Here is a 12,637-nt window from a genome sequence, read left to right as displayed (position 1 = left end):
TTACACGATAATTCTTTTAAAAAATTATCACATTATTGTGACTAACGTACATAGCAGTACATATTTATAGACATGCTATAAAAATTCTTTTTTATAGAAATTATACAATTTTTTCCTATAATAATTTAGATACATTACCTAAATTAAATATTTGCAAGCCAATTTAGATAGCAACGATTTATGACAATTTGCCGAAAACAGGCTATAAATATATATATATGTATGTATATATGTATAAATGTATATAGACTGAACTTTTGGCAAATTAATATAATATTCGCGCGATAAATTATATATAATATATTGTTTTCATTACGCAATGGATACTTAATGTCGCAATATGAGCATTGCGTGCGGCGAGACGCAAAAAAAAATCAATCGTGGGAATCCACATTTCTCTCCTACGCGAAACAATCGTGTGACGTGGCGCCGCGAGCACATGTCGACGGCCCTGACGTGAGCGGCGGACGCGACCGAGCGCGGCCGAGTAGTCCCGATCTCGGCGGAGGCCCCGTCGTACCCATGTGTTGCGGTTCGTCGTGAGTGCTTTGTGACAAGGGAGGCGCGATTGTCTCTCTGTGCGTCTCTTTTTCGTCCGTCTCGCGCGTGTCTCGCGAAGATCCGCGGCCTCCGCGCGCGATTCTCACGTCGAGGCGAGAGGAGACGTTGTGACGCAAAACCGAAACCGGGGGCGACTCGATTCGAGACGCGGCGTCCGCTCCATCGCGCGGACGGCACCGTAGACGAAAACCACCCGGGTGTGTCCCGCTCTCGCGTGAGAGGAGAACGACCGACCGAACGAGCGAACGACGAAACCAAGGAAAGTGCATACGTGTGTATGTGTGTGTGTGTATGTGTTGAGAGAAAAAGTGTGCGTTGTGCGTGCCTCTCCTTCGCGACGACGGCGTCAATGATGACGACAACGACGACAAGTAGGAAGGAGTAGCTCTCGCTCCGTTCGCGCGACTTTGCTTTGGCTGTTCGGCGGCCGTGTTTCGCGTACACTTCAGCATCGTTTTTCGCGTGTGAGTGCTCCGAGGTGTCGAAAGAAACGAGGAGAAGTGGCGGGTTGGTAGCAGTGTCGGTTCTACAAAGAGCGACGGAAAGAGAAGGATATAAAGAGAGAGAGAGAGAGAGAGAGATAGCGCAGCCCGGGCGACCCGTCCGTGGGATCGAGAGAGCGAACGCAACACGTAGAAAGCGCGCCGTAGAGACGGAGATAGAAGGTGAGATAGAGAGAGAGAAGGAGATAAAAAGTGTTGATCGTAGGTGCACTCGCCGGGTTCTAGAAACGTGGTACAGCCGTATTTGTGTGGTACGTGTTTGTTTATGTGTGGCGCGACATTCGTGGATCGGCCGGAACGGGCGAACTTCAGGGCGTACTCGGGTGAGCCGCGGAAAAATATCGTCGCTTCACGCGCGCAGATTCTTTCGTTTTCATTTCGAATCGTATCGTGTCCTCGCGAGTGCTTCTTGTGTGCGTCCGCTTTATATGCGCGTGTATATGTGTTTGCCGGGCGTAACGGCGGCGGAGAAGTAGTGTGCGTGATATATATATACACAAAATACACACACACGGCGGAGGAGAGGGAGCACCGAGCGAGCGAGAGAGAAGGTTAGACGAAGAGTGGCGCCACGGGAGAGAAAGGAGAGAGATAGGAGATCGTCGCGCGACGAGTAAACGGCAGAAAAAAAAATCGGATTCATGGTGTAAATAACGACGGGCTGCGCGTTGTTACTTCGCGGTCGCGTTCGATCGGGGTGTATTCGTCGCGGCGCGAGAACAACGAGTCCGGGACGAGTTCCTTTGCGGCTGCAGTGTGTGTGTGTGTGTGAGTGTGTGTATACGTGCGTGAGAACAGGGTCGCGAGGTGAAGCTCGCAGCCAGCGGCAGCAGCGGCGACGGACGGTTGGATTATAAGCGACGAAAGGAAATACGCGTGTCGGAAGGATTATACTTATATATATAAATATACACATAATATATATATGTATACATATATACATATATAGTGTATATACATCGAGGGAAGCATACTGGGCGAAGCCCTGCGAGGGGAAGGGAGAAACTCCCCGCCGATCACCGCGTTCGTGTGGATCTGTATGTGTATACATCTGCTCCCACCGACACATTGTAGTAAGTGACTCCTCTTTTTGTTCAATTTAAAAGTCGCTGAAAAGCTACATTAAACGTAATCTAGAGATTCCACGACATACTTCGAAATCGATTCTTCCACGGTAAATGTTTTATTGGTCGCCATCTTTGTTTACACCATCTTAATTTATAATTTTGAAGTTTATATACTGTGTATCACCCAGTCATTCATACGTTGTATTAAAATTCATTTATGTAAAAGTGACGTGGAATAATTAATAGGAATTTTTTGGTATATTTTTCATGTACGAATATTCATTTAAAAAAAGACTGCGTTTTCAATCGTTTATAATCTTCTCATTTATTAACTCTTAAATTTGTAGCTTTTCAGCAATCTATGTACACTTATATGTGTGAGTATATCTTGAAAAAGAGAACAGATATTGATATTTTGTATATAATACACCGAAATTTGAGACATTTTTTAGAGTTTTATAGCTAAATCTTGATGTATTTATTCCCATATAAGTCTTGAAGTTGATAATAGTGTGTACTTATCAAACCTTAATATAATATTCTGTTTTGAAAAATACATTATATATATTTAACATTTGATTAATAACCGTGATGAGATTTTATCATCATCTTATATAATCACCACATTAATATATATAGAAATAAATTTCTAAGGATTACTAAATAAAAAAAATTTTTTTGATTTGTACTCTCAATATACATACACCTGCAGAGATATTGGGATATATTGAAAGCTATACATATTTTTCCACAGAAAAAACAATACATTATTGTTTGAATATATTATTTATTGATTTGTAATTTCTATATTTACATTATAATTTGGATATATATTTATATAAAAATATATCTTTCCCTTTAAAGAAATTTCCGTGAATATATATGATTTTAATTGCAATCTATACACATACATGTACATACACGTTCAGAGCTATAATTATCTCAAGTGTGATTTAATCGCATTGATTTGTCGATGAATCGACTGGAAAACGAGCGAGCTAGCGAGCTAGCGAGCGTTCGTGATAGATGAAAACCCGTTTACATGTATTGCCTAAAAATTGCTGTTAACCATTGCGGGCTCTCGGATTCCTGTCGGATAACAGTTTGCGTTGCGCGAGCGCAGCTCTCGTGAAAAGGTTATTTCAACAAACTCGATTCTCTCCGCGAAGTCCTGGTATTGCGTGAGAGTGTGGTCTACTACGTGTAGCCACATCGATACGCGTGTACGTGTGTGCGGACGACCACCGGCCGCATGTGTCTCTCGCGGGCAAACGCGAACACGATAATCACTCCTGCCGCAGGCACGCATCCATACACTCACACACGCACGCACGCACGCGTAGATGTGCATACACACTCGGATCTAACATGCGTGTATATATATTTCGTATATTCAAACGTAGAAAGGGATCATCGCAGGAGTTTCGCGTATTCGAAACCAATAGAATCGAGACGTGAGAATATGAAGAAACGAAGACTAAACGTGCAAATATACGATGATCGAAATATATTCGCGATATCTAATCGAGGGACACGAATGATTTTTTCTAATATTACCTCGTATGTTGTTTGATTTTCTCTATTGCAAAATTAAAGTAGTCGGCATTTCACCTTTGATATCGATGCTTGACGATAACTCGAATGGAAAACGCACGGAATAATCGAGTACAAATTTTTCTAATAAAAAGTGATTCGCACAATGACGAAATAACGACGGATAATCGGCGTGTTCGGCGTTAACAGTGATCCATCAGCGTGAATGTTCATCCGCCGCGCGACGCGATTGCATTCGAGCACGCACTCACACGCGTATACGCATGCACATATGCATATATACGACGCACGAGTCTCGCTCGAGGCGACGACGAGAATTCATTCAAGGCGTAGCTTGCATTGCACTCGCTCGCTCGCTCGCACGCGCTCGCACGCGCTCGCACTCGTGTCGCGAGCGAAACACGGCGCGTAGGCAGGTTACTCACGCGTGTCGCCGTCCGGTTGCGTGGGAGCGGTTACTTCGCGCATGCAATCCTCGCGTCAAATATCGCGTCGGACATCGAGAATGGAAGATGCTCTTCCTTGAATAAACTTCTGTAGTAATATAAACTTCACTCTCTCTTGAAAGAGAAGCAAAACTCGCGTGCCCATATATTCTCCATTTTCTTTTATATCAAGGAGTGCATTCTTACTCTGTATATCTCTTTGTGTATATAAGAGATAAAATTATGTACACATTGGGTGAGAGAGAAAGCATAAAACGAACAAGTATTCAATTTAATTTTGAAATTAAAAATCCAAGCAATTTATCAGTTAGGAAAGTTTATTCGTTTCCGAGAGAGATTTATTATAATATTTTTAAGCAATAAATTTCTATGTCATTATTCTTAGAATACTAATCTTAAAGAGCAAAGTTCAGATAAATTCATAAAAGATAAAATATTCATGTTGTCGATACTTTGTTTCTAAAAGTCGGAAAACAATTTTTTATCTTGATGATTACATAAATGATTACCTCATAATTTATATTTTCGCGTGAGATATTTCTCGAATATATTCGAAAAATTATATGCCTCAGTAATTACTAAATTAGTAATCCGTCTCTATTAGTTTCCATCAACCTGTCGGAATTCGAAACAAGGGATAATGCCGGTAGATATATTGGTTCGATATCATCAAAAATACATGATTATATAATCTGCTGTAACTCATTTAAAAAATAAACGCGCGCGCGCGATACGCAGGTATTGAGATTCACGCACGTCGTAACGCACTAACGTCGTATCGGCAAGCGAGAGACCTTTTTTCCTTTTTAACACAGAGGCGGCATTCACGCGCGATGCGTCAATCTGATACGCGCGCAATGAGATACGCGCCTGGGATATATATTGTGCGTACGCGGCGCGTAATATTCCGCCTCGGCTTCTCTTCACGAGCCGACCGGTCGCTTATAAACGCGAGCCGAATTGCCGGCGGAGAGAATTTCCGAGGAATATTAAAACATTCCTGCCGCGATTAACAGTATTAACTTCGCAAAAGCAACGTTTACTTTGTTACTCTTACACACTTTAAATGCCATTCGTTACTCTTTCACTGCTTGTAATCCATGTATCTCGCCATGTGTGCTGTACATTTCGGTTTACTAAATTTAACAATGCGAGAGGAGGAAACTCCATTCTCTATAAATCACAATATGTGCACAGAATTCCTTTCGTCACGATTATTTTCATATTATTATTTTTAATACTCGTTGAAAATATTCGGATATCCGAGAATATCTCTGAATTTTATCTGGATATATTACTTGAATATTTTGGACATTATCCAAGTAATACTTAGACAATACCTGCGAAATCGTGTAAGTATTCGAGTTCTGACTACAAAGACAACCGCTAACAATGCTATGTGTTATTCATTTTTTACACACACACACACACAATACATAAATCAATCTTAAGTTTTTAAAAAGTTACAATATACTTCGAACTCCGTGAGAAATATTTTTCTTTCTATTTACATTCACGATGCGCGATATGTGTGAGTTTCGATGTTTAACTAAAAGTATAATATTCCGTATGCGTATACAAGAAATTCTTAACGCTGGGAAAAATCTGCTGCCCCCAGAGAGAGAGAGAGAGGGAGAGAGAAAAGTACAACGACCGCACACGAGGGTCACGTGTGTACAATTTAAACCTGCGACTGCCGGCGCTATCGATTAATGTAGCCGCTAATGCTACTATACGCAGCAGCTATTAATGCACGACGACCGACCATGCGTTCGGCACAACGTTATTATACGTTTTATATGAACGATTTTATAGACTATTTATCGCGTAATTGCGAACGGAATGTATGACGCGGCACGAAAATCGAAAATATAATATAACTACGGCGCGCTGAAATCGACTGCATAAAAATAATCCCACATGGATAATATATATAAACCGCAATATTACGTTTTATTATAGATGGCTGTCCCTTTGTTGGATATTTCTGTACGCGATAGAATACACGGATTAAGATTGGCAGTAGGATTGACTTAAACTAACATTTGCCAGAAGAGAAAATTACATGAATCTATTTTCTGATTATAATGTTAATTGATGTTATAGGTAGAGTGCTCTTCTTCATAAATAATTGCAAGATTAATTAATAATTAAATGACTAATGCGCGTATTACTTTGTGATTTGAAAATAGAACGAATATAAACTTCTTGAAATATATACGAGAGAGAGAGAGAATTCCCAAAATATTTTCAGTTTGAAATAGTTAAAATTCGCGGTTTTTCTAATATAACAATGTTTCAATTGTGATGTATTTTAACAATAACCACTTTGGATTTAACTAAGAATTATCGGATAAATATTTTTTTTTTTTTTTTTTTTTTTTTTTTTTGTAATCCAGATATAGCTCAAAAGTCAAGAGATAACGTTTTAAATTGCTTGTTCTTTTTATATTGCGGATAGATTTATCCCAAATTAGCGTCGCTGAAAGAGAAAGAAAGAAAGAGAGAGACATTAATTATTTTACTTTAAGATATTGTTATCAACCGCTAATAGTTTTACGTAATCAACGAGTGCGCGTTCGCCGTAAAGTCGAGAACAAGTTTCGATTCGCCAGGCCACGCTAATCTTCCAGATTATCGGACATGCTCACGGTAATTAAGTATGTATTATGGTTACATGGTATGGTACATATACATATATACGTGCACAATATATTAATTCAGTGTATACACGTATCCACGAGAGCGTATACGACTGCTGTTAATGCTGGCATAATGAAACGCATCGTTGCACTGTTGGTTGCGCTGCGTTCCTTCGCGTTATGTCCCCGTTGATTTACGACCTGTCCATTGAGAATCTGAGAATTTCCAGGCACGAAGCATGATTTCGTGTATTTAGTCACTTCGCGTAGAAACGTACGATATACAGCCCGCGTATAACGTGTACATGGGCTTACACTAATATAGGGTGATGGTTATCAATTTGCGCAATTGCTTCATGCACAATAAATTTTTGTGTGTATATTTATTTCTCTTACTTAGATAATGAAATATTACGATAAAAATATAATGCAACAAGGAAGTAAATATTGCAATATATATGGGGCGCAGGATTTATAATTATCTCAATTAATACTATTTAAATTAATTAATGTAATAATATATGGATTTTTTAAAATTTAAGCGGTGAAATTTGCAAGTCAAAATATCTGTCTACTTGCAATTACTATGTGACATTATCATAAAATAACACGATATGGCACGGCCAAGTTAATTTTAATGTAAACTAAATGCGACCCGAATTAATATTTGAGTTGCGTATCTCTGATTTAGCACAACAATGTCATGCGCTCAACTGTACTTGTCAAAATTGCCGGGAATGCATTGCTAGAATGCTTATAATAATGCCATAATTAATAGAAGCTGATATGCAGCGTAGTTTATTATAGATATTACGTGACATAACACTGCACTGCGTGACATGCTGCGATATCGTATGATGCGGCTAATTGTTTGGATTAATTAAAATGCTGATGCATAGTTCGGTTTGCGCAGAGCACGAGGACGTATATCCAGCAACGTATTGTACGTGTTTTGTTATATGACGTAATGTTTAGACAACATTGTTAAATGCATCTTCTCGATTGTATTGTGGTCAATATTATGGTCCAGACAATGGCGGACTAAATGATATTATCGTATCTTTAATTATTAATGAAAATCGCAATTAACGCAAATCGATCTTAACCAATTTTAAATATAAAATTACATATTACATTTTAAATTATATTATGTGTAATTAAAATACGTTACACTTTATAATAACATACGTTATTTTCTTCCTTTGCGTTTTTATAGATTTGATCTCTGAAGCATTTTTAAATTAAATTACTAACTCTACTACGTTTCGCACTAATTGACATTATATTATCTTAAACAAATATTGCATTTTTGCAATTAGTCGGAAATAGGTTAATGAGTTTCTTTGATGTATTATATTATGATATGTCGAGAGAAAAAAATTAAACAGGATTAATAGAATTAAGATTAAACTTTTTTCTGTCATAAACATCTGTTTTTTTTTGTTTTTTTTAGTCATAATATTTAATAGTTTCGATAAAAAGAATTTACTTTCTTGGAGTTGATTAATAGCCGTAACTCAATTTCACAAAATCTTACACATAGTTTGTCGTGATATAAAACTACAGATCTTTTTAGTTGCTTTCGTACTTTCTCCGTCAAATCGAAATCCACGGGATTGCCTAGTCGCTGCGCGTCGCGATTACGTAAGTTTTCTCTCGACGGCGTTTCGCTTCCGTGAACACGATGCTCCTTCTAGTAATTATCGGCCTCCGTACTCCACGAGGACCGATTTAATAAAAGTTTTCCTCCGTATCGACGCTTGCCTACGCCGTGACAAGAGTAGTCCCTTAAGGACCCCATCGAGTCTTAAGTCGAATTTACACGTTTCATCTCCACTTGTTTGAAAGAATAATACTTTGTGTAAGTATTTTTTCAACATAAAAGGTTGAAAGGAGAAAGAATTACCGATTCAAAAGTGATGAACAAAGATAAATACAAAAAGATGAAAGATTGAAACAAAAAATATAATTAATAAATGTATGAAATTTGTCGTAAAAATCAAGGTTGAGTAGAAATTTCAAGATATTTTGTATAGCAATCAAAGAGAACAAATAAAATTGAGTTTTCATGACGATAGATATTTGTTACTTTCACTCACTTTGAACGATTATACGATGTGATTGTTAAGAGTGCATCTTGCAAATCCCAATTCAAAGAAAATTCATTAATCTGATGTATTCACGTTGGTCGATTCCGGATGGGATGATTGTCGAGGGCAAACCGCATAAAACTGCCTTTAACTTGGTTTCATTTTTCATTAAACTAAGTGATTCTCTCTCACCCTCTTTTTCTGGTGTGCGATATACTCGTGGCAATCCCTTTAAGTGCTTCAATCTATATCGCGATGGCCCTTATGTCGTTTCGGCATCAAGAATTGTTCGCGAAAAGCGATTGAGTTGTTGCCTAATAAATCGAGAGCTTCCTTCGCACCGATAATTCCCCTCGCGCGTTCTGATTTTACGTAACTTTATTTATTTTTCCCTAAATCTCTCTCAACCATGATTGCGTTTGCTTGTTCCTTCTTTCCATCTCTGTCTCTCTCGTTCTCTCTTTCTCGCAGCTCTTATGTAAATTTATTCAAAAGATACCGGTATAACGCATTGGTAATATATTCGCGGCAATATAATGGCGCTTATGTATACATTACACATGTGACGATGTTTATTCTAACTATTTTTAATGGAGATTATCGAAATAAAAACGACATGTAGCGGTAAAATGATGAAGTGATATAGCGATGCGAATCTTTTGTAATCAATACGGAAGTTCTTTGTTTTGTAAAGTTCTATTTTTAATTCTTTGATATTAATGTTTGTCTTTTTTACGTAATGCATTTCTTTTATTTCTTTTTATTATTTATGATTATTTATGATTATTTTATTTAGTGATGTAGATTAAAATAATTCTAAATTTTGACCGGTGCATACTATATAAAGGAGAGAAATCTCCGTTCTTATTTTCCGCGAAATCTAAAACAGCACTTTGCCCTCCTCGGCTCGCAGTTGCTCACGATAGTACGCCACGGACATGCTCGGAAGGCCAGAGAGATAGGCGTGAGTTATGCGTGCACGCATACCTTCACGCTGATACGCGCGCATATAATCCGCACATATATCACAGGCGGACAGTATTATATTGGAATTAATCCACACGCTATTTCTCTGTGAAAAGAATTTGTATATAGTAAAATATGTTTATTTTTCACATTTTTATCAAATATAAATCTATGTGTATTCATGTTCATTTTTATTTCGAATTATATTGGCCGCGTTACTATTTTCTGTTTATTTATTTACTTTTTCAAAGTGATTTTTTGAAGGAGTTCCGCGAAAAATATTGAAATTTGGGAAATTCGGAAGGTATTTACACAATTTATCATTCATAAATTTTTATATCTGTGAAGTGAACGAAGCTATCCAGCATCGTTAATATGACCCAGTACCATTAATATTTATAGCTTTATGGCTTTCCATAAATTTCACATATTTTTAATTTTGCGTCTCTCTAACCGTGTACTGTATATTTATAGTATTGTATTTCCGATCAGATTTGGATAATTAAAGTCGTTATCGAATTCTGCTAAATAGGATATAAATGTCGTTCATATAACTATACCGCAAACAGAAAATAGATATCGTCGTAAATTGTGTTAATAATTCGGGCAAAAATCCACAATAAAAATCTCTTTATTTATCGATATAATGCCAACAGCGTTCGATATATGTAATATGGAAAGATTATAAACATACGTTCTCTACGCGAATATATTATGCATCAAGTATGTATCGTAGTGTATCGAAATTTGTATACTGTTTATAATTTTCATAAATTAAATATACATATTTATAATTTTACATCTTATATATATTTTTAATTTTACGTATTAATTACATTAATCCGAACTTTTACATATAATAAATTAATCCTATTTCATAGTGAATATACTTTTCGTTAATAGCAAAACAATAAGAGGAAACGAAAATTTTTCAGCCTAAAATCCTGCATAGTAATAAAACTATAAAAGACGGCCCCGATAAAAATCTTCCGCTTTATCGACGCGATGCCGCGCACAACAGGGAAGGAGAACCCTTTGATAAAGAACGAAAAGATTTTTTCTTTGACGGAACGATATTATCGCTCCCATTAGTAGTGCGCGTACACGCGCATTAATGCAGGTGTAAAAGCGCGCGCGGGAAGAGGAACGCGCGATTCCGATTAATTAAGTTGATTAACGCTAAACGGGACGGGCAGTCCGGAAATGACAAGTGCGTATGTACGCTCGCTCGCGATACAATCGGCCATTGTCGACGACATAACGACGTCGAGTGAACCGAAACGGTTCTCGCGCTGAGTAATTAGCGTTCCTCCTCGTTGTTGTCGCCGCTGTGCTCGTCATCGTCATCCTTTTCGTTTTTATCATCCTCGTCATCCTCGTCGTCCTCGTCGTCTTCGTCTTCGTCCTGGTCCTGCTCGACGATGTCGGAAGGTATCCTTAACGAGGCGTTAAAGTGTTAAAAGTGCTTCGAAACGATATCCTCCCGGCTATGATATTATCGCTTCAACTCTCGCATATTTCCGGTTAGAGCGTTAAAAATTATGGATATCGTTGATTACCATTAATAAGGAGCTATTCTAAAAAGACTTCCTTCACGGTTTATTATTTCGATTATTATAGCGTTATTTTACGTTTTAGCAAAAGTAAACTTGAGATTTATGTATATATTCATTTTTATTTAATGTATACAGAAATACACGTGATCGTTACGTTAGTATCTTGAATATTAATTACACTATCAACAATTGCAAATATTTTTTGATTATAACATACGATTATACGAAATTCGTATATATCCCAGATATTTACAAGCTTTTTTCATATAACATAAAATATGCAGAAACCGTTGCGGAGAATGATATTATTTTACTATATCACGCGTAAGAGGATATATTCTAAATAAGCAGATATTAAAAGTAACGAGGTGTGTGCGCGCGAAAGAGAATTCTTTCATGGTCTATTTCGCGCTCGGCTACAATAGCATTATTCTGTGTAACTTTATGTTACGAAGAGATTGAAATTTATTCGACACGAACGAGTAAACGTAGCTTCGCCATCGATATTGCTTGCGGTATTTTGAATACCGATGGTGTTATGATGAGAATCGCGTTGAGCTGCAAAGTGTGCGCTAGACTATAAAATCGCGTCTACGTGACCTGTCTACGTATCGTCTACGTCTACGCGATGTTTACTATGTAGAGGACATACGATAGATAATTTATCGTGGCTACTTTATCGTGTGTCATACGTACATGCATGTTACATTAAGTTTATTTAATCTGCATTTAAATAATTCGAACAAGAGAAATAAAAAATAAGCATCGCTATTAACTTGAAACTCGCACGAGATATCAAGATAATATCTTAATCGGTCTTATCGAACTAATTCGATATAATCGAGAGCTGCTTTGTATAATATTACTCTGATATTAAGATATAATGTTACTTAATCGAGGGTCGATAAGTTACAAAACATGTCGGTCTCTTCGATGAGGATACTCGATGAGAAACAATCTCGCGTTCGATAAAGATACCGCTGTTGTCGTGCTTTTCGACTTTTTGCCGCGAACACCCCGTACATCGTCCATCTTTACTGTCGGCGCTGACACATTTAGCGGTGATGGAGCGATTGCATTGTGCTTGCGACCGTGATGAAATCACGTTCTTTTCCTGCCTTTTTTTCGCGTAATTGGGGATCATTCGTTACGGACAACAAAACCCCACCTCTATTGTCAAACAATGCGGCGAACGTTTTGGAGTACGTAAGCGGGTTACGACAGCTTTAAGATGGATGCGTGAGTTATTACG

The 12,637-nt window shown here is 37.8% G+C and overlaps 1 protein-coding gene across 2 annotated transcripts in view; it reads left to right on the top strand.

Moving 5' to 3' along the window:
• Nucleotides 1–507: 507 nt before the first annotated feature.
• Nucleotides 508–12,637, top strand: part of LOC115243698 (zinc finger protein 608-like) — a 169,542-nt gene continuing 157,412 nt past the window's right edge. For both annotated transcript variants that reach the window (XM_029820875.1, XM_029820871.1), the window contains exon 1: nt 508–2,137. The gene's annotated coding sequence lies outside the window, so the exon portion shown is untranslated. The remainder of the gene's footprint in view (nt 2,138–12,637) is intronic.

This window comes from Formica exsecta, unplaced genomic scaffold, assembly GCF_003651465.1.
Source record: "Formica exsecta isolate Colony F162 unplaced genomic scaffold, ASM365146v1 scaffold72, whole genome shotgun sequence".
Taxonomy (NCBI): domain Eukaryota; kingdom Metazoa; phylum Arthropoda; class Insecta; order Hymenoptera; family Formicidae; genus Formica; species Formica exsecta.
This window is presented reverse-complemented; position numbering and strand designations above follow the sequence as displayed.